This window comes from Spermophilus citellus, assembly GCF_964194105.1.
Source record: "Spermophilus citellus genome assembly, chromosome: 13".
Taxonomy (NCBI): domain Eukaryota; kingdom Metazoa; phylum Chordata; class Mammalia; order Rodentia; family Sciuridae; genus Spermophilus; species Spermophilus citellus.
The window spans coordinates 23,396,873-23,418,136 of NC_138193.1; the positions used below are offsets into that span (position 1 = coordinate 23,396,873).

Genomic DNA, 21,264 nt, shown 5'->3' on the forward strand with positions numbered 1-21,264 from the left:
GAGGGCGCTCCTGCTGAACTAATTGAATTGAGCCTGGTACACTCAGTCTGAGAACCCGGAAGTTGAGGTCTTATCTGTGCTCTCCAGAGCGGCAAGGCAGAAGTATTAGCTGCTCTGGCACATCTCTTGTGGAGAGCTAAGTGGCATGGCCTGATTGCACAGTGATCTCATTCTCATCTCTAAAATTTGAATCAATCACTCCTGGCAGTACCTGAATTCCCTTTTAAAAATTGTTTCATCCCCAAATTAGACCTATGGTATTTGGGGTAGGAACTCATTGCGGCCCCACTTCAGGCACTAAAGTTACTGCCAGGGCTGATTGTAAGAGCAGGGTCTCTGTGGAGCTAGCTGGTAATAGTGACGAGCTGACATGGCCAGCCCTGATGACATCAGAGTATGTGACTCCTCTTCCCCGGCACATACTACAGAACCCCTATTGTTTGGGGCCCTAGACCAGGCCCTGTCTCTGGTTTCCCGACCCCAAATAAGACGGAAGTGAGGTCAGAATTGGCGTCAGGCCATTGCCGTCACCACCATGTCTGTCCAAATCTTCCCACGCCTGCAGTCATCTCTCCAGTAGCTCGTCTGCGTGAACAGGGAGAGGCCTCTGCCTTATTGCGTGATGACCCGCAGTCCCAAGCCATGTGCCCAGTTCCACCACAGTTGAAACACCACCCATGAGAATGGCGTCTCCAAGACTGAGGCTGAAGTACCTGTTTTAGAGCCGCAGCGAGTGTAAAACTCTGTAATTGTCAAACTTTATTATCGTTCTCAAATGCTACCTGCTTGACTAGGAATTCAGAGGCATTCAAGTCTCAGATTGATCTGTTTGTTCCCTGATATAGATGTGCCATGTAATCAGAAAATGACCCCTCTGATTCCTGTTTAACCTGACTAAAATCCAAAGTTGATGGACCCAGGTGCCTTTTTGGCACCTGCAGTTATTTGATCATATATGGCCAGATTGTGATTCAATTGTCTCTCCAGGTCCCTAAAATCCCCAGTTCCTGTTAACATCTCCAAAGGGGCATCAAAGCCTTGCCTCTGGTTTCTCTCAGCCTGTTGGGTGCAATAACCAGTCCAGTGAGATCGCCAAAGGAGATAATCACCCCCTGATAGACAAGCCTTGGCCATAGAGATCCAGTCATGTGGTGGTAAAGGCTCCTTGCATAATGAATCAAGCAGACTGAACAAAGGCTAAATTTGGACTGAAAGTACAGCAAGCACTTTTGAGCTCCTTTAGAGTCTTAAAAGGAACTGCAGTGTGTACGCAGACACACTGATTTTGCTCCTTAATCTGCTCAAAGACTGGAAAAGGCTGAAAGCCTGTAATGTCCTTCCCGGCTTCCTGCGCTGTCCTAAGACCACATTGGAGGGCATGTGCATGGCTACCACCAGCTCAGAGTAGGCATTAAACCTCGTTCTCCTGGAGGAGAGGGGCTGGATCTGAATGGCGGGCGAAGGGCCAGCCAGATGTAACCTACCAAAGCCCTCCTCCAGGTCTTCCTCACCCTCTGACTGAGTCTGAGAAACTAATGTGACTCCATTTTTGAGAAACCAGGCTCTACCTCAGAGCAAAGCCTGTTCAAGGAAGGGGGCATGACCCTTGTCCTCGGAAAAACCCCAGAGCACTCCTAAGCACATACCCATACTGCTGAGTTGTTTGTCTGTAAATAACAGGAGAGGTCTGCGGTGCCAGGTGTCCCTAGCAACCTCCAATCAGCATGAGACAGGGAAAATACCTGGAATGCCAGATGACTCCCAAGTAGTATGGTGGTTGATAACATGTTGGGGAACCATGTAGTTTAGCATGGACACCCCTCATGGCCTAAACCAATCAGTTCAAATGAATCCCCCTATTGTACTAACCAATCACCCCTACCCAACTTGTTCCCACCATTGAATGTGCTAATCAATGTTAAGAGTTGTTGTTTGATTTTCCCGCAGTATGGAATGATTTGCTGTGTGATGTTGTGACGCATAGAGTATCCCCCCAAAACCTATAAAATCTCACTGAACAATGGACAAGGACTCACTCCCTGGGACTGCTGCATTGGAATGGTTGTGAGTCCAGGCTCAAGTTTGCAATAAAGACTCTTGTGTGATTGCATCGGATTCGGCTCCTGGAGGTCTACTGGGGTCCCACGAATCTGGCATAACAAGTCTCCTCAGACTGAGGCCCAGCTTCATCAGTATCTTCCTGTCCATTTTCTTCTCCTCCATCCTGAATCTGCCTCCCAGAAACCTTATGGGGCTGGTTTCCTCTCTGGAACACGCCCCTTGGTGCTACCCTAAATCACTGGTTCTGTCTGGTTCAGCTGTGACTAAACTTGTGGTCTTAGGTCTTGCCCTAAGGCTGTCTGTCTGCGGTTTGTGAGCTAAAATTGACTCTGCCTCAGTCCCACTACAGATGGAGAAAACCACCTGGGAGCAGCCTCAGGCCGCTTGTCCTGCTCCAAGCTCCTAATGGCTCTCTGACGCCGCCCCTTTAACAGGTTTTCTAGAGACCACTGGTCCTCCTCTCGATCTCCAAAAAGACACATTTCTAAAGCGGTCCAGAGCTTCTGAACACTCTCTATTGTACTCTTCGACAGCTTGGAAGAGAGGCAGCCTTTATACAATTTTCTACCTAGCCTCTCCCAAGTACGCAAATCTGGTGACTGTTCCTCTCAAAACCACCAGCATGTCATTAACTGTTTTCGTGAATTGAGCCAGCTGGGGCCTCCTGACTTGTTTTCCTCTCTGGTTGAATAGAGTCTCCAGGATTATTAAGTACATTTCTTTATCTGAAGACATGGAACTGCCCATGATAGTTCTTTAACATCCCTGGCTCTCAAACTGCCTGATTCCTCTGTAACCCAAAAAGACATGACTCACAAAATTTCTAAAGTGTGCTCACTCAGTCTACCTGGAAATTCACCGTGAGCGGTCCCTGGTTCCAGGTGCCACCTCTAAGGATGCCTCTGTCCTGTCCCTGTGCCCTGCAGGCCTGGGGACTGTGTCAGTGGCCTGGACCTCCTCCACCTGACACAGGGTGCCTCCTTCTGCAGGGAGGCACCTGCACAGGCAGCTGAACTTAAAATCATTTGTGTGAATCTGCAGGGACACCAAATAAAACACAGACACAATTTGCCTTTACACAAACTTCAGGAGGGCTTCTCTGCTCTCGGCCTCAGACTCCCCATGAGGGAGAGCAATAGAAAGTCACGGGAGGCTAGGAAGAGACCGCAAGCACATTCGGAAGTGGGTTTTTATTGGGAGGACTCTTGTTCTTAGAACATTCTATCCAAAAAAGGCCAGAAGGGGCAGGGTTACGAAGGACACACGACTCTAACTCGACCTTGATGGGTAACACCTACACCTGAAGACCCGCCTCCTTATCCAAGCTGGGTCAACACCCACTCACCAGGAAATGTAGAGATTGGTCAGAGCCTCCTGCTTCAGGACTGGGAGGTGTTCGGTCACTCAGAGTGGCTCCCACTGTGTTGACTTCTAGTTTGACTCCAGGGGGTCAGAGAACACATTCTGTGTGGTCTGGATCCATTGAATATAACTTGGAGTATGTCCCCATTTAGTCAGCTTTCTTGCTGCTGTGATAAAAAGATTCGACCAGAGCAATTGTAGGGAAGAAAAGTTTATTTGAGGGCTCACGGTTTCAGACATCTTAGTCCATAGAAGGCAAGTTCCATTCCTTGGGGCTTGAGGTGAGGCTCAACATCACAGCAGGAAAGTGTGGCAGAGGGAAGCAGCTTACATGGTGATCAGAAAGCAGAGAAAAACTGGCTCTCCAGATATAAAACACAGACCCCACAGCCACACCCCTGATTCCCAGCTCCTCCAGCCACACCCACCACTTCAATGACACTCAGTTAACCCTATCAGGGTTAAGACTCTCACAACCAATCATTTCTCCTATGAACCTTCCTCGGTTGTCTCACATGTGAGATTTTGGGGACACCTCACATCCAAACCTTAACAGTCCCAAAGGTATATTCTGCTGTTGGTGGCTGGAATGCTCCAGGAATGTTGGTTCTTGGTCTTAGATGGTTCTGGTGAATTCTAGATGTTCTTCCAACATGACTTGTAGAACCTCATCAGGGAATTCTGACATCTGTCACATCAATACCTCATCTGTTAATTGCCTCATTAAAGTTGACGTTTTCCTAGTTCTTGGTGTGATGACAGATTCTCAGTTGAAATCTGGATACTTGGAGTCTCTTGAGACCCTGGGCTTATTAAAACCTATGTCAGTGTGCTTCCTCTTACCAGGCTCTGGAAGAAGTCAGGACACCATCCTGTCACCACCAGGTAGGGACAGGAGTAAAGGTGCAGAGCATGGCCTCCTGGAGATGGGAGGCTCCTCTTTGGGGTCCCTATGAGGCCTCTGCTGGCCATTCCTCATGGAAAAGTCAGGAGTACATTACTACTTCCTGTGGGGCTTCCACTGGCACCAAGGTAGAATGGCCCCCTGGTCAGTGGGCAGGGCCCTGAACCTCCCTCCAGGCCTCCTGTATCATCAACCCTGCAAAAGGGGGCACCCTGTGTCAGGTGGTGGAAGTCCAGGCCACTGACATGGTCCCCGAGTCTGCAGGGCACAGGGACAGGACAGAGGCCTCCTTACAGCCCAGGGACGACAAAGCCCTGGCTACCACTCATCACCCCTCTGCCAGCCCACAGAGGGGTCAGCTCTTGATCACAGCCTGGGCTCCCCAGCATGGGCATCCATGGGGTTTGACTGACACAGTCCCCGTCTAAAAGCTTTCCAATTTCCCAGGCTGCCTGTCCGTGTCCTCTGGGCATAGCAAGCCACCAGCATTGGGCTTTTTGCCTGTGCCCGAGGTGTTTCTGGGACACCAGCTCCTCCAGCATCAAGTCTGGGATACACAGAGCATAAAGAAACCTTCACCCCTGAGTGGTTCCCTGTGTTCCCACTTCACAGAGCCTCTTGCTTTCTGCATAATGTTCACTGTGGGAGGAGTGGGCAGCTACTGAAGACCAGGAACTAGCCTGGCCTTTAGGGGGAAGGTCACACTTTTAAGTGAGGTTAACCAGTGAGGTCATCAGAGCAGTCAGGGGTTTTCACAAGCTGGCATTTCTCTCTAATCACAGCAAAAGCTGACAGCACCTTATATGTATTAAGCACCCATTTTGTGCCTGACCAGAAAGCAGAACTCCCTTCCCAGGAACCCAGCCCCTGGCCACTAGAGGGCAGAGTCTGGAAACAGCAGCCCTGCCTGGGCCACCTGGTGGACAGGATCCTCCTGGGGAGCAACAGGTGGCATAGGGTGACCCCGAGCTGCTATTTCTTCATGCAGCGTCATTTTTCTTTTTTCTTTTTTTAACCTTTATTTATTTATGTATTTATGGTGCTGAGGATTGAACCCAAGGCCTTGCACATGCTAGGTGTGTGCTCTACCACCAAGCCCCAACCCCAGTCCCAGCATCAGTTTCTTAATAATTAAATATTCTGCTGCAAGCATTGCTGTGATCCCCAAAGCTTGGCCTTGTGCCCATTGCCACTCCCATAGCTAGGACAGGTTTGGAGAAGAAGCAAGAGGTCTTAATAATTTGCTAGCAAAGGAGAAACGTAGGTTGAGCAATGGCAGGTTTGAGAATGGGCACACTCTGCACCAGTTTCTCAGCTCATGATTTAAAAAGCCGGCAAACTGCTCCTAGGCAAGGTGGTAGCTATGAGAAATCACTGGAGTCAACACTGGGCAGCAAAATAATCATGGAGACACAAAGTCAGAAACTCTGATCATAATATTAGAAATAATGGCATCAGTGCCACCAGTCCACTGCTGAGGGGAGGGGAGACAGGCAGAGAGAGGGGAAAGTAGGCGAATAAAACTCTCTTGGGGCCAGGTGTGGTGGCACACACCTGTAATCCCAGAGGCTCGGGATGCTGAGGCACGAGGCTCACAAGTTCAAGGCCAGCCTCAGCAACTTAGCGAGGCCCTAAGCAACTTAGAGAGAACTTGTCTCAAAAATATTTAAAAAGGGCTGGGGATATCGTTCAGTGGTTGAGGGCCCCTGGTTCAATCCCTGCTACAAAATAAATAAATAATAAAGCCTGGCTTGGAAGAACCTGTGGAACAAAGAGGGACCCAGAGATGGTGGTGGAAGCTGTTGCGTGAAAAGCAATGAATATCGTCTGGTCAAGGGACAGAGAGCTTGGCTGGATTCAGAGCCCTGGTGGTGGGAACCACTTTTGAGGGCTGGACAACAGAGCAAGCAGAGGTTGGAGGCTGGGAACTCATGCAGGAAGTAGCCAGCCTGATCAGCAGCAGTCACCTGTCGTGGGGCCCAGAGTATGCCTGGACCAGTGTGCCTGAAAAAAGAGCAGGCGGAGGGCACCTAGGTGATACAGGCTGGGGACATGAGGACAGAGCGCCTTTTGGTGCTGGTGTCCCACTTGAGCATCTCAGAAGGCGCCAGTGACCAGTCAGACAACCAACTGTGTCTGCACTCCAGGTCTGGCCCTGGGGAACAGGATGGAGAGGACCATGTGAAGCCTGTTGAGGTCTAGACTCCTCACCCTGGAAGTGCCTAATCTTCCAGCACAGATTGGCCCCCTCCTTAGCAACAGAGGGTATAGGTCAAATCTCACCCACCAAACCGTCCCAGCATCAGCCAAGTCAACCCCAGCACTGGAACTTCAGTAGACTTCTGCACCAGTTCCCCAGGGAGCACCCACAAGATCAGGCACCGCCAGCAGGTGTGTGCCATGGCACCCAGCCGCCAGCCTCCCTATTCTGCCTTGGGAGATGGAAAACTACTACCACCAGCACTGGCTCCTGGCCACAACAGTGAGGCACCAAAGGTGCTGGACTTGGCAACCCCAGCCCTCGACCAAGGGTTACAGGGCCCCAAACTCAATATAGAGAATGAAACTCCACCCTCACCAACAGTTCTGATCACCTCCATGGAAACAAGCCCTGTGTTCCTCATTGAGGACTTTCCCAATTCTCCTTTTGCATTTCTTTCTTATTATGATTTTTTATTTTGTTTTTTTTAATTTCTTATGTTTTTTAATTATTTTTTTACAGTTTTCCATTCCCCATGATTGTATATATAGTATAATTGTGCACACACACGCTCTCATTGTGCACACACACACGCTCTCACTGTGTAGATAGGTTAGAATATATGAGTGTGTGTGTGTATATATATATATACACACACATATATATATATAACTTTTCTTTTGTTTTAATTTTTCTCTTCTTCACTCATTTATTATTCAGACTTAGTTTGACTTTGATGGGGTGAAAATTCAGCAAAGTAGTAGGGTACAAGATCAACACCAATAAGACCATAGCTTTCCTATACTCCAACTCTGATGCCACTGAGGAAGAAATCAGGAAAACCATCGCATTCACAAAAACTTGAAAAAAAATAAATACTTGTGAACAGTCTAACCAAGGAGTTGAAAGATCTATACAATGAAAACTATAGAACACAGAATGAAAAAAATTGAAGAGAGCCTTAGAAGATGGAAATACCTCCCATGTTCTGGGATAGTCATAATTAACATTGCAAAAATGGCCACACGACCAAAAGCAATATACAGATTCAGTGCAATCTCCATCAAAATGCTCATGACATTCTTCACAGAACTTAACATTCATTTGGAAGAATAAGAGACCTAGAATAGCCAAAGCAATACTGAGCAAGAAGAGCAACGTGGGAGGCACCACAATACCTCATGTCAAAGACCAGAGACAAACCCACATACTTACAGCTATCTGATAACTGACAAAGAGCCAAAAATACATTGGAGGAAATACTGGATGCCAGAAATACTGGATATCTATATGTCTCTCACTCTGCATAAGGTAAAATTGAAATGGATCAAATACCTAGAAATGAGGCCATAAACCCAGAAGATGGAGAAGAAAACAGAGTCATCACTCCATAGTATTGGCACAGGCACCAACTTCCTCAACCATATCCCTAAAGTTCAAGAAATAAAACCAAGAATCAATAAATGGGATACCATCAAATTGAAAAGCTCCTGCACGGCAAAGGCAGTGATTAAGATCATGGAGAGAAAACCGACAGAATGGAAGAAAATCCTGCCAGCTGCTGCTCTGACAAAGGATCAATGTGTAGAATACGTAAAGCACTCAAAAAGCTTGAGACACACACAAAAAAACTTAAAAATTAAAAAACCCCTAATCAATAAATGAGCAAAAGAACAGAACAGCCTTTTCTCAAAAGAAGAAACACAAATGGTCAACAAATATATGAAAATGTTCAACATTCGTAGCAATCAGGGAAATAAAATCAAAACTAGGCTAAGATTTTATCTCACTCCTGTTAGAATGACAGTTATCAAGAATGTAAATAATAATGAATTAATAAATGCTGGCAAGGATGAGTGGGGAAAGGTACACTCGAGCATTGTTGGAAGGACTGTAAATTAGTGCAACCACTCTGGAAAACAGCATGAAAATTTCTCAGAAAATCTAGGATGGATCCACCATATGACCCAGCTCTCCTGCTCCTTGATATTTATCCAAAAGAATTAAATTCAGCAGACTATGGTGATGGAGGCAATTCTATGTATAGAGCAGTGCAATTCACAAGAGTCAAGTTATGGAACCAAGCTAGGTGCTCTTCCATAGATGAATGGATTAAGCAAATTCAGTGTACATACACAATGGAGTTTTACTCATCCATAAAGAAGAATGAAATTATGCCATTTGCTGGTAACTGGATGGAAGGGGAGAAGATCATGCCAAGTGAAACGAGCCAGACTCAAAGAGTCAAGGGTCACATGTTTTCTCTCACATGTAGAAGTCAGAGCAAAATAAGGGGAATCAGATATCATAAAGACATAGGAAAAGTCACTCCACCTTTGAGAGTAACAGCACTGTATAATCAAATAAAAATGTAATTGTGTATGTGGTGGGTAGAATAAGACAGTTTGGATTGATTTGAAAAATACATATATATAGGGAATACCAGTGAAATAGAAAAAGGAAATCAAGAGGGAGGGAGGAGGGACAGGGGAGGGGAGGAAAAGCAGAGTCAATGTAACAAAATCACAGTATGTGCACATATAAATGTGCCACAGTGAATCCCACCTGTATGTTTATGTGGAAAAGCACCAGTCAAAAACAAGTAAATAAATGAGTGAAAGAAAGATGGGTGGAGCATAGGAAGGGAAATAAGGAGGGAAAGGAAGGAAAAGGGGGAAACAGGGACTGAAATGGAGTAAGTCAAATTCCATGCATGTATGATTTTGTCAAAATGAGCCCAACTATTATGTATAATTATAATGCACTAATAAAAGTAAAATAAGCAGGGGGGGAACACAGGTGACTGTGATTCTGCCATGGGGAACACAGGGCTTTTAAAAGAGGAAAGCCAGGATTGGGGTCCAGATGTTATCAGGAGATAGAAACAATTAGTGTCCCTCAGGTGTCCTTTAGAGAACAAGCGATGCTCAAGTTCCCAGGTCTGGAGTTTTCTTATTCTCGTGGCGGTGACACTTCCAGACAGAAAAGAACAGGACAGCTTAGCCTGGGACAGGAACAATTTTAGTCTCATTCCTGGCTGTTAGGGAGGGAAACAAGGGAGAAGAAGAAAAAGAAACAGTGTCAGTTTTATAAGGCACTGTGGTCCCGCAGCTAGGTGTATGCTCACAGCATTCCCTTACTGGCCATTTGTACCATTTCTACAGGAAAATGGGTGGCACCGTCTCCCAACTGCTTCCTGCTGAAACTGGGCAGTGAAGGAGCTGGAGTGGAAGGTTTTCCTTGGATTTTACCAGAAGGAATGGCAGGTGATTCGAGCTTGGGTGGGAACTGGAGAAGCACACTCGGGGACAGAGTTAAGATCTGACCAGTTTAAACCAGGGTCTTCTGCTCGCCCCTCACTTCTCAGGAAGGGATTCCCATGCGCTGCTTTCTCGGAGCTCAATGGAGGCCTGCTTCTGACGGCCACCTATGTGCAGGAGACAGCAGTTGGCAACGCCCTCTCCCTAGGCACACTTAGCCACCCTATCCTTGAACGTCTGATTCATCTCTTCATTTTCCCTATACATTAGGGTCTCGGGTGTGTGTAGCTCCCACTGACATCCAGTGCTTTGCTCACTTCTGGGGCCCCTTTCGCCATAAAGATGGTTGGTCCTCACTCTGCATCATCTTGGAATTGCTCCCTTAATAGGGCTTTGGTTATCGCTGAAGCTTATTGTTCTCAATTTATCCTAAAAAGGCATTATTAGTAAAGCAAATATCTAAGGGATTTTGGGGGGAGAAGGGAGGAGGGCATTCGGTAAAAATCCTTTGCCAATTGTGAAAAGGCTATGATTCCTACATGTTGGGTCCCGTGGGCTCCTTTCAGTCCTCAGACTGTTTTGGGTACATAAGACACAGACCTGAGCACCCCCTGAATAGTCCGCTGGGGGCATGGCCCTTGTGAGTGGGGCTTGAAGAACTTCACGGGGCATCTCCAATGCCCGTAATAAAGTGTTCACATGTGTGTTTTATCAAGGATCAGACCTGGGCTGCGGGCTGCGGGCTGCCGGATGAGCCATGAGAACTCTGTCTCCACCTGGTGGCGCTGCTACCCCATTACCAGGCCATTTTTCATTCTCCTCAGTGTAGACAGGTTTGTATTGGTCTACCCTAAGCTGAGGTATTAGGGTACCATAGGTATTGGGGTACCACCTGTCGGTGGCCTGATTTCCTTTGGCCACGTTAGTATCGGTCTTCCAATGGCTGAGATAGTATGACTAGCCCCTGCTCCAGTTGCCCACAGTGTCCATATCTCTAGGGCATATTTAATGACCTTGTTTTCAGTGGTGAGGAGACATCATTTTTCCCCAGGTATCTCCATGGGTGTGCACTATCATGAAAACATATTTTACCTTCAGCATGTTTACCTTCTTTCCTTTGGACACTCTGAGAGCTCTTGTCTAAGTGATTAGCTTGGCTTTCTCAGCTGGGGTAGGCTGCTGTTCCATTTCCACAGCGTAGCTGCTGCTGTTGTCCATGAAGTTTCTCCCGTCACTGAAGAGGTCCCCACTGGGCTCTGCAATTGGCCCATCAGACAAGTCCAACCCACTGGTATAAACAGTCTCTAAGACCTCCAGGGGGTCATGTTGTATCGGCCCCTTATCAGCTGGCAGCAGGTTTGCTGGGCTTAGAGTGGACAGAGTTTAAGGCTGACATTGGGGCTGTCTGAAACCCGGCCTCCTATCTGCCAAGCACTCAGTACCACCCTCTGTTCAATGGCCCCAAGGTCTGGTGGGGGAACCACAGCAAGGGGTTGCTCTAGAGGAAACTTCTCAGCCTCTGTGGTAAATCACAGGTGGCAGCCATCACCCCACAGGAAGGAGGGCTCTGCTTTTGTGCTGTGGTCAAGTCACTTTAACAAGTGGCTACTCGTTCAACCATCCCATGATGAGAACAGAAGGGGAAAGTCTTGTTGATTTGCTAGCGAAAGAGAAACACAGGGATGCCTGTCTCAGAGGCTGTCCCAGGGGCAACACAGGGCTTTTCAGAGGGGAGCCCAGGGCTGGCTTTCAAATCCTATCCGCAGACAGGTAATTCGTGTCCATCAGGTGCCTTAGAGAGTTCTTGCTCCAGTCCCCAGGTCTGGAGAGTGGGCAGTGAAGGACATGACTGACTAGCCTGGGCAGGAAATGTTTTGGTCTTGTTTCCCCAAATGCCAGGGAGATGGAGAAGGAGAAGAAGGCGGGGTGGGGGGGTCCATTTTAAAATAAGCCACCTACCAACAAGCAGCAAGGTTTGCACCCAGAACATGAAGCGGACCCCATTACACTTAAAATAACAGAGCAGCCTGTACCTTGAATTCCCCAAGTTTCAGGCTGAGCTTGACCTGATGAAAAATGGAGAGCTATAAACACCCCTCATTCCACGGGTGACAGATCCTACATACACCTACCCTGGGGTTCTCGTTCTAGGCTCTCCAGTGCCTGTGGCTGTAGACCAGCCTCTGCTTGTTCAGGGTGGCTGGCTCAGGCCCAGCAACTCCAAACTGAATGGCCAGCACTCTGCCCTCCCCTCCGATGGTCTATCCAGGGGAGTCAGTCCAGATGTGAGATGGGGGTGCCAGGTCACATTGACCTGGGCCAAAACCAGAATGACAAAAGCAACCATACACAATATACCACCAGCAGGCAGGACAGGACAGGAAGCTCTAGGGCACAGACTGAAGGATACCACGGTCACTCATGTAAAATGAGCCAGAAACCACAGCAAAAAATATGTAAATCTCCCCCTGCAAGGGCAGTAGAGCCTGACCCCGTGGCGATTTCATTTTCACTCAAGAAAGTCAAGAACTGCCTGCAGCTCTGATGTCCTCCTGAAAGCAAGAGGAGCGCTTCAGGTCCCAGGGTGGGATCAGATTCTTGGCACACATGTTTGCACATGGCTGGGAAAGGACTGTGCTTCTGCCAGCATGCCCTTCTTCAGGCACGAGTGGGGACAGACATGGAGAAGCAGATAAACACCTGTCTTCAGCAGCCTGTCGCCCTCCTTCCAACCAACGGGGCCAGCCCTGCATCTTCGGGATCCAGGACCCATGTCTACTCATGCCACTCTAGCTGGAAGAAGGACCATCGATCCAGCTCTAAGCAGTACTGTATGTGGACCCCTCCTTTCCTGGTGGACAGCTGAGGCCCAACAAAAATGAGACTTACAAGTCCAGGTGGAGCCAAGCTGAAGGGAAGGAAACTGCCTACTAAACCAGACGTCAAGGTGGACATCAGACAGGAATACTCCAGATCCAGGTAGGGAAGACGCCGTCCCCAACCTGGTAGAAAACAGGATGTACCCTGGTGACTCTCTGAGCATGACCCATGACCATGTGTGGGGAACACCCCCCCCCCCGGCAAATAGGCTGGTTATTTATGGCAAATAAAAACCAAGATGAGACCTGAGATGCTTTGAAAGGTAACTCACCAGGAGTGTCCAGGGAGATTGACAGATACGCATTTAGTACCTGCCCATGTCTCTCCCTTACCCCCACCCCCAGCCCCCAGCTCCCAGCAGCTTAGAATTTACTCTGAGAATCTGACCTTGCTGGGGTCAGATGAAAGCAGCTTCATGAGTTTTCTGGGATTGTTTCCCATGAGGTTTGACCCCATCACTCCTGCTTTATGTCCAAGAGTTTCCCAGACCCTCTTATGGACACTCCGCCTGTCCTCACTCAACTGATCTTAGCAATGATCATCATAGGCACCTTGCAGAATCATAGATCCTGGCAGAGGCTCACGTGCACTTCTGAGACATCCTTTGTCTCAATGAACCCTACACACATATTTTAACCACTTCTCGGTGATCCATTATGTATCTGTGTGTGTATATACATACAAGAGGTATATGCCCCCAGGTGGCCTTGTTCACATGAGGTCTGCAAGATATGCCCGTTGGACAGTGGGCCATCTTTTCCACTCCCATGCTCCAGCTTCACCCTCGACACTTGTAAAAGGTCACCCTCTGTATAGAATCAGGGACGCTCCCACCTTTTCTTCACTCTCAGTCTAAAAAAAACTAAAGGAAAAGATTTAATTGACAAAAAAACAAAAGATCATGCACGTGTGCTCATCGTTTTTGACATTCTGTCTGTGCATTGCATTAGTATTGGGAACACTCTCTTGCAGCCTCAGAGTTCACTTTTTTAATTTTTTTTTGTGTGTGTCAGGAATTGAACCCAGGGATGCTTAACTACTGAGCAACATTCCCAGCCCTTTTTTATATTTTTATTAATGAAAGGGTCTTGCTGAATTGCTTAGGGCCTAAATTGCTGTAGCTGGCTTTGAACTTGCAGCCCTCCTGCCTCAGCCTCCTGAGCTGCTGGGATGGCAGGTGTGGCCAGAGTTCACCTTCTTTTCAGAGTGCAGCTTCTCTGTTTCCAAAGACCCTAAGATGAAGGAATGAATGCCTCCACATGATTTCTAAAAGCAGATCACCTGTGACACACAGAAGAGGAGAAAGAGACAGCATCATTACTTCTCCTTAGCCTCAGGGAACACTGAGTGTGATCTGTAAGAATTGACATACATACTTCCTGTGAGTGGGACCATGATACCACACCACGGGGACTCCTCAGTGGCCTGCATCTTCACAGACTCTCCCTGTGACTGGGTGGAAACTCACCTCCCCTCTCACTGGCTCCCCTGTGCTCCACTGTAAAGCTCCACCAAAATTGGTGATGAAGATTTCAGTTACATTCCACTTTTTATTTATTTATTCATTCATTCATTTTGCCTTTTAGACAGTATTTTGATGCAGAATCTTGTGTTCCTGATGGGCACACTTACCCACTCATTCCCAACCCTAGGATAGTCTAAGTTTTCCTCCTGCAACCTCGGGATTCTCTGTCATGCGTGGAGTGACTTTACTCCTACGGTCTAATGTGCAGGATGTGCAGTGAAGTGCCCGAGCTGCCAGTCCAGATCCCAGCTCTGCCTCAGGCCAGTTGACCTCCCTGCACTCAAGTTTTCCCACCATCAAAATAAGAAGGGATATTGATTTGTAGCTCATGGAGTCTTGGGGATAATTAAATATGGCGATCCATGTTCCATGTCCTGGTCCTTTGCAGATGCTCAATAAACATCAACCTTTATGATTGATAGGGCTTGTAGCTCTGCAGAGAAGATCACTTTCTAGCCTCTTTAGGACCCATGTTGGCTATGTCTCCATTGACAATTTTGCACACTTAATTTCCACTTGCCAGTTTCTCTTCTCTCTACCTCCAACTTGATTCTTCTCTTTCCTCATCTTCTGGCGAGATCCATTACTGATTCTGCTATTCAAAGCAACTAGCAAATCTCTCAGTAACAGAATCAAATAGACCTACCTCTAATCTCCAAATTGCACTTACAATTTCTCCTATAAAACTTAACTACTGTAGTGGTCGGTATTAATCCTTGTCTATTGTAATTGATCATCTCTGATCTATAATTGAATTTCAATTTTTTTTCATTTATTCTGCAAATGTTTGTTGAGCATTTGCCAAGTACAGATACTGGACCAGATCTCCCAAATACAAGGCAAATAAAACAGCCAACAGCTTACAATCTTGTAGGGAAAAGCGAATCTGACAGCAGGTAGAGCAGACAGGCATTCTAGGCCTCGTGACCTGTCTCTGCCACTTCAGATAACCCACTTGGGAATAGTCTGAAGAAGGTCTCTCTTGAGCTGAATCAAAGAAAACTAGCTGTCTATAAGCTGACCAGGTGGGCAAAAGTGTTTCCAAGCAGAGGGAATGTTTTATAAAAATCGGAGAACTGTAAGCAGTTAAGGGTGTGGGAGCCAAGTGTGGAAGTAGGGAACACAAGTTGAGAGGGAAGCAAGGCCGTCAAAAGTCTTCAGTGGAGTTGTGGCTCAGTGGTAGCACTTGCCTTGCATGTGTGAGGCATTGGGTTCGATTCTCAGCTCCATATAATAATGAATAAATAAAATAATGATATTGTGTACATCTACAACTAAAAATAAAAAAGTCTTCAGTGTCCTTCAAGGGGAGATGATGGGGACATGATGGGACACCAAGATCCTGGGCAGCCCTAGTAGGTCCAACACCTGGTTAGCTCAGTGACACTTGAGCTCTGCCTGTCCTGTGACAGCAGACCACTCCATCAAGTAAGGTCCACGGCTCTACTCTGCTCATCAGTCCTGCTTCACTTCAGCTCATTTCCAAAACACATGTCAACGTATGGGCCTTGATTTGAGGTATTTAATCTACCTGTTTTGAAACAACATCATAGCAAAACAAAATTCAAATAAGAATGCATTCTTTAATTATCATTAACCTAGACAAGATAATGAGTTCCATAATTACAACACAATAAAGTTTATCATTCCCAAGCCCAGGAGAAAATATAAAGAAATAGCTACTTTTTAAAATTTGTTTGTTTTTCTTTACAGTTTACTTTCAATTTATTTTTTAAATGCATAAATTTAATAAGCAGTCCAGATGTGGTTGGCTGCTAAGGAAGGGAATCATTCCTTCTAGGATTTTAGATCTCACATAAGAAAGCAAGCTTCTATCAGAGGAGCCCAGGGCTTCCACACCTGCTGAAACAGGGTCAAGCCTCAGCAGCTGGCTCAGTTCCTCCTGGGTGAGGAGGGTTTTTGTACGCCAAGGCAGTGGAAAGCTATCACTGTGGTGGACGTTCGGCTCCGGGACCAAGTTGGAAATAAAACGTGAGTAGATCGCTGGTTTCCTTCTGTTGTCCATGTCTCATGGTCTCTGTGTGTGTGAACTGTGTCTCTGCAACCTGGCTCTGGCACCCTCCAGGGAAAGGTGACTCTGGGATCTCTAAGCAAACTTGAGAATCAAAGGCACATTTTTGTGTGAAGAGCAAGATTAAGTCATTGAGTGAGAAAAACTAGGTAACAGCATCAGACACTCATCTGGGGCATGCTAGAAAGTTCCAGAGCCTCACTCAGTTGTCAGGGAGGAAGACTCAGTTTTTGTACAGGAGGGAGGTTCAGAGCAGTCACTGTGGTACACGTTCGGCGCAGGCACCAAGCTGGAGATCAAACGTGAGTATCTTTTTCAACCGATTCTTCTCTTCTGTCTAATTGCCTTGCTTTGTTCCTTTTTGTGTGGTTTCGTTAGTTGGTTGTTGGGGACGTGAGAGATTTCATCCCCAGATTAGGTTCAGAGGAGGTGGCTGGTCCTAATTTATAGGATTTCTAAGTCAAAATAAAAATGGGGAAGAAGGGTGGCTGCCCCTCTAGGGGGGTTTTTGTAGGGGAACAAAGCAAAGCGAGTCATTGTGATTCACGTTCGGCGAAGGGACCAAACTGGAAATCAAACGTGAGTACCATTTTGCTCACTATTCGCGACGTTTGGGCCGTGTTATAACATTTGTGTGATTTTGTGATATTTTGGTGAACTGAACCATTCCTGGTGACAGAGAAGTCAATCGAAGAAAACCAGAAAATAGCCAATTTAAAAGCAAATATATGAGAGGTTCAGTTAGGAGGAGAGAGAAATGGCTGGGTCTTTCTGGGAACCAGCCTGTCTGGTGGGACTGGCAGCCAGGGCGGGTTTTTGTAGAGGGGGGCAAGCTGGAGCTGGCACTGTGGCTCACCTTCGGTGGCGGGACCAAGTTGGAGATAAAACGTAAGTGCCTTTTCCACTATTTTTTCTCATGGAATTGTAAAATCGGGGGGTTTTCATGTTTGGAGTGTAAGTGGAAGTCAGTTCTGAACAAAACAGGTTTCTTCCAATTGAGTTGGGGGCTGAAAGTCTGTTCACCTCAAAGAGGAGGGGTTTTGCTGAGGGGAATATGATCTAGTTAATGTGATGGATCACCTTCAGCCGGGGGACGCGATTGGAGATAAAACGTAAGTGATTTCTCTGTTGCCTTCTGGAACTTGGGTGCAATTCCCCTTGGCCCTGACTTGTAGAAGCTGAAGTAGGAGGTTGTCATCAGTTGCAACCTCCAAAAGTAGATTTGGAAACAGAAATACTTAAAAGGGCTAAAACAAGTGACTCAAAGTGGGGGTAAAACAGGGTAGACAGAAAAGTCAATTTCTGATTTTTATTAAGTTTTGTCAGATGTTGTGTGGGTTTCGGTCATTGCGCATTGTGATATGGAAAAGTTGGGAAATGGACTTCCTAGTCTGTTTTCTTTTTTGCCTGATAAATTATTTTATAAGGCAACTATGAAATGAATAGCAGGCCCAAAAAAATCATTTAAGTTACAAAATTAAGCCTGTTTGTCATGTTGAAGAGAATCATCAGCATTGTCACTTGTAGAGTGTAATATGAGTGCTAAATGCCAAACCGAGAGATTCTGCAGGAATCAGATTTCAACAGATCTTATTGATACCTCCTTTGTCAAAATTTAATTTCTATACTAGAGTAAATTTGAGGTGATCTGTTATCATAATGGTGAGAAGACAATTGACCCCTAAAACTGTTTTTTTAAATGTATTTAAATGAAGGAAATTAATAATTACGTTTTTTAAATGTCCATGGTTTATAGGAAATATTTTAAAGAACATGTTATTTTACTACCTTAGTTATCACGGGTCCATATTCTCACACCACGTGGCCTTGCTGGTGTGGTCTATAGGTCCCGTGGCGCCTTTTCTGGCACTGAGTACTCCCGTGGCCACTCACGTGGCAGTTCACCTGGCCGTTAAAGGCCACGGAAACCCATATTAGCTGGGTGACCTCTGCTGTGACCACTTTTCCTGGTACACAATGATGCAGATGATGCCACTAACATAGAGAGGGCAGAAACAGGGTGGTCAGAACACCAGTACAGAGAAAACTGATTTATTAAAGTTTTCAGGAATAAAATTATATTAAAATCCATTATTATGTCCTCTCAATGAGGCTGTAAAAAAAAGATTTTTTTCAGTCATGTATCATTATTTTATCTAATCTATTTACAAAAGGTCAATCCAAAAAAAAAAGAAATAGAGTCTACATAACTCTTTCAGGGTAAAATCCACAGGAGTAAAAACCGAGTTTGATGCCAGCAATCTGACCCCTCAGGACTTGGTGAATTCTCTCTGAGTTCACATGAATACAATTGCATTATATTAACTGGTAGAAAAAAAAAGTCTGGGATATGTTTTTAACTTTCATAAACTTAACTGCTTGGGTAGAATTATGTTTGAGTTGAGGCTAATTTTATATAAATGTGATTGATAAAAAGTTAACAGACATTTTTCAATACTGTAAATATTGTGATAAAAAAATTAATCTGGCTTAACCTCATAATGACTTGTTTTTGTGTAGCCCCACTGCTTTCAAATATGTGCTTAAGAAGGATTACTTTGTTCTATGCAGGACAGGACTATTTTAGGGCTCCTTTGAAACCTTTTAATGCATTTTAGAACTATTTATTTAACTATTTTAAGTTACTTTGAAACTATTTGGGAGCCTTTTAAAAAAACTCTATTAAAGCCTAATGCAAAATCTTGAAATAATTTCCACATCAAATACAGTAATTATTAAATATTTTAAAGCTAGATGGAAAATGTGAATTGGCCCAGGAGGATCTCCACAGAATATATTACTCTGCTTATTTTTCAGAGATCACATTATTTTGACACTGAGACTATTTTAATACAATCATTTTGTGAGAAAATAGTAATGAAGGTTTAAAAAGGAAAAAAATAATAACAGTTCATTTATCTTATGTTGAAGTGCTTGGTTAACATTGGCGTTAGCTTTATTAAAAAAAAAAAAAAATTAAAGCTGCTCACATATCTGTTGACTTCTCCCAGCCAAGAACTCTTGATTTCAGTTTTCGTTTTTACTATTTTGCTGGGCTTGCATCCCCGCTGAGGGGATTTCCAGGAGGACACCTGGCAGTTGCTGGAGGTCAAAACTGAAGCTGGTCAGGTCCCCCAGACAGGTGGCTGGGGTGACTGTTGACACCCCCAGGTCTGGCTAAGAACTGCTTCATGTGGTTGCAGACCATCAGGCAGGGCCCAGTCTCACTTTCAGGGCTTCATGAGGGACAGGAGAGCTGCCTGCAGGTCTCCAGAGGGACATGCCACCCAGCTGAGGCCCACCAGACCCAGACGCAGCTGGGGCTGCACAGGGCCTTCCTCTACATGGAGGGGTGGAGTCTTGTCCTGATGATCCTCAGGGTCAGATGAGGTGCCCTGTTTTCTTGGCCCAAAGCCCTGAGCTTTTGGAGGTGACAGGGGACACAGTTGAAAAGCCTCAGAATGGCTTCAAAGAGTTCAAACTCAATTTAGCACTTTTTAAAGGGGCAGTGGGGAGCAAGGGAGTAACACCAAACCCTGGACACCTTACAGTGCTTCCTGGCTCTGCTGCCTCTCTGCAGCCACCCACCAGCACGCACCCAAGCCGAGACCTTCCTGGGACTTAGCCAGCTCTGTGCTTCCTTCCCCAGGGGACGTGGCTAGACCAAGTGTCTCCATCTTCCCACCGTCTTCGGAGCAGTTGCAGTCCGGAGGGGCCACGGTTGTGTGTTTTGTGAATGACTTCTACCCCAGAGACGTCAACGTGAAGTGGAAGGTGGACAACGCCTATTACAACAGCAATATCCAGAACAGCTTCACGGAGCAGAACTCCAAGGACAGCACATACAGCCTCAGCAGCACCCTGTCGCTGACCAGCTCTGAGTACAACAATCACAACAGCTATACCTGCGAGGTCAGCCACAGCAGCCTGTCCTCGCCCATCACCAAGACGGTCAAAAGGAACGAGTGCTAGAGTCAGAGGCCGCGCCCTCCCGCCGCAGGCCTGGGCCCTCTCCCCATGAGGGACCCACCCCAGTTGCAGTCCTCCTCCCCCTCCCCACCTCACCCCTCCTCCTCCTTGGCTTGAATCAGCTGGTAAAGGAGGAACAACAAATAAAATCAATCTTTGCACCTGAGGCTCTCTCCTTCCTCATTTAATGTTTTAGGCGTTATCCTTCAATTACCCAGTTTTCCCTTTAAGGGACTAAATGTCTAGTTGCCCTAACACGCACCACCATGTATAAAAACCATCCTCCATTTCACCCTATCTGTCTGCCCTGCACAAGACCCTGCTCTCTGAGACCCACACACCACCTGTTCACGTCCCCTCCCCTGGGCCATGGCTGGAGAGCCTCCCCCTTGGTCTCCCCTCCTCAGCAAGCTTCCCTAAGGACGATGGTTCCTGCAGTCCACATCCCTTGATCCAATTCAAGCTTCCCTGAAAACTTAGCAGAGCAAATGTTTCAAAAGACGAAAACAGTATAGGCTGAGGGTGGGCTCAGTGGTGAGCACACGCAGCGTCCTGTGTTCCATCCCCACCACTGGAAAAAAAGAATACAGCCCTAAGGAGGGTCAGTCATCACAACCTGATATGGAGTAATAAAGCAACATGACCATTCTGAATGAACAAGCAATAGGGTAATGTCAAGTCCATTACACACTGGGATACCCGCACCTGGGTTTAACCAAAGATTGTGCCTTTGTTACATCTGTAGATGTGTTTTAGGGACAACTTCTGACTGTCAAGAACAGTCTAGAGCACTTTCACAACTGACTTGAACCCTCACGACACTGGAGAGTGCTGGGTTCGTGGGAATGATGGGCAGGTTCTGGAAAGTGGAGTTTTCTGTAACTCAGCAATCCCACTCTTTAAAGGATCACGTCCCTATCCACAAAAGAAACATCTGTGCAAAATGCTTACAGCAGCTTCATTCATAAAAGCCCAGAACTGGAAATAACACAAACATCCACCAGCAGTAAAATGGGTCATGAAATCGTGGTACGTTGGCCACTGAGCTGCTGGGTGAGGAGAATGGCCATA

General features: G+C 46.4%; 1 long non-coding RNA gene across 1 annotated transcript in view; it reads left to right on the top strand.

Annotated features, from left to right (window-relative positions):
- Positions 1–20,359, top strand: part of LOC308633024 — a 426,181-nt gene extending 405,822 nt beyond the window's left edge. Inside the window, exons 2-3 of the long non-coding RNA XR_014018683.1 lie at positions 16,476–16,526; positions 19,874–20,359. This is a non-coding gene — a long non-coding RNA (uncharacterized lncRNA). The remainder of the gene's footprint in view (positions 1–16,475; positions 16,527–19,873) is intronic.
- The last annotated feature ends 905 nt before the right edge of the window (positions 20,360–21,264 follow it).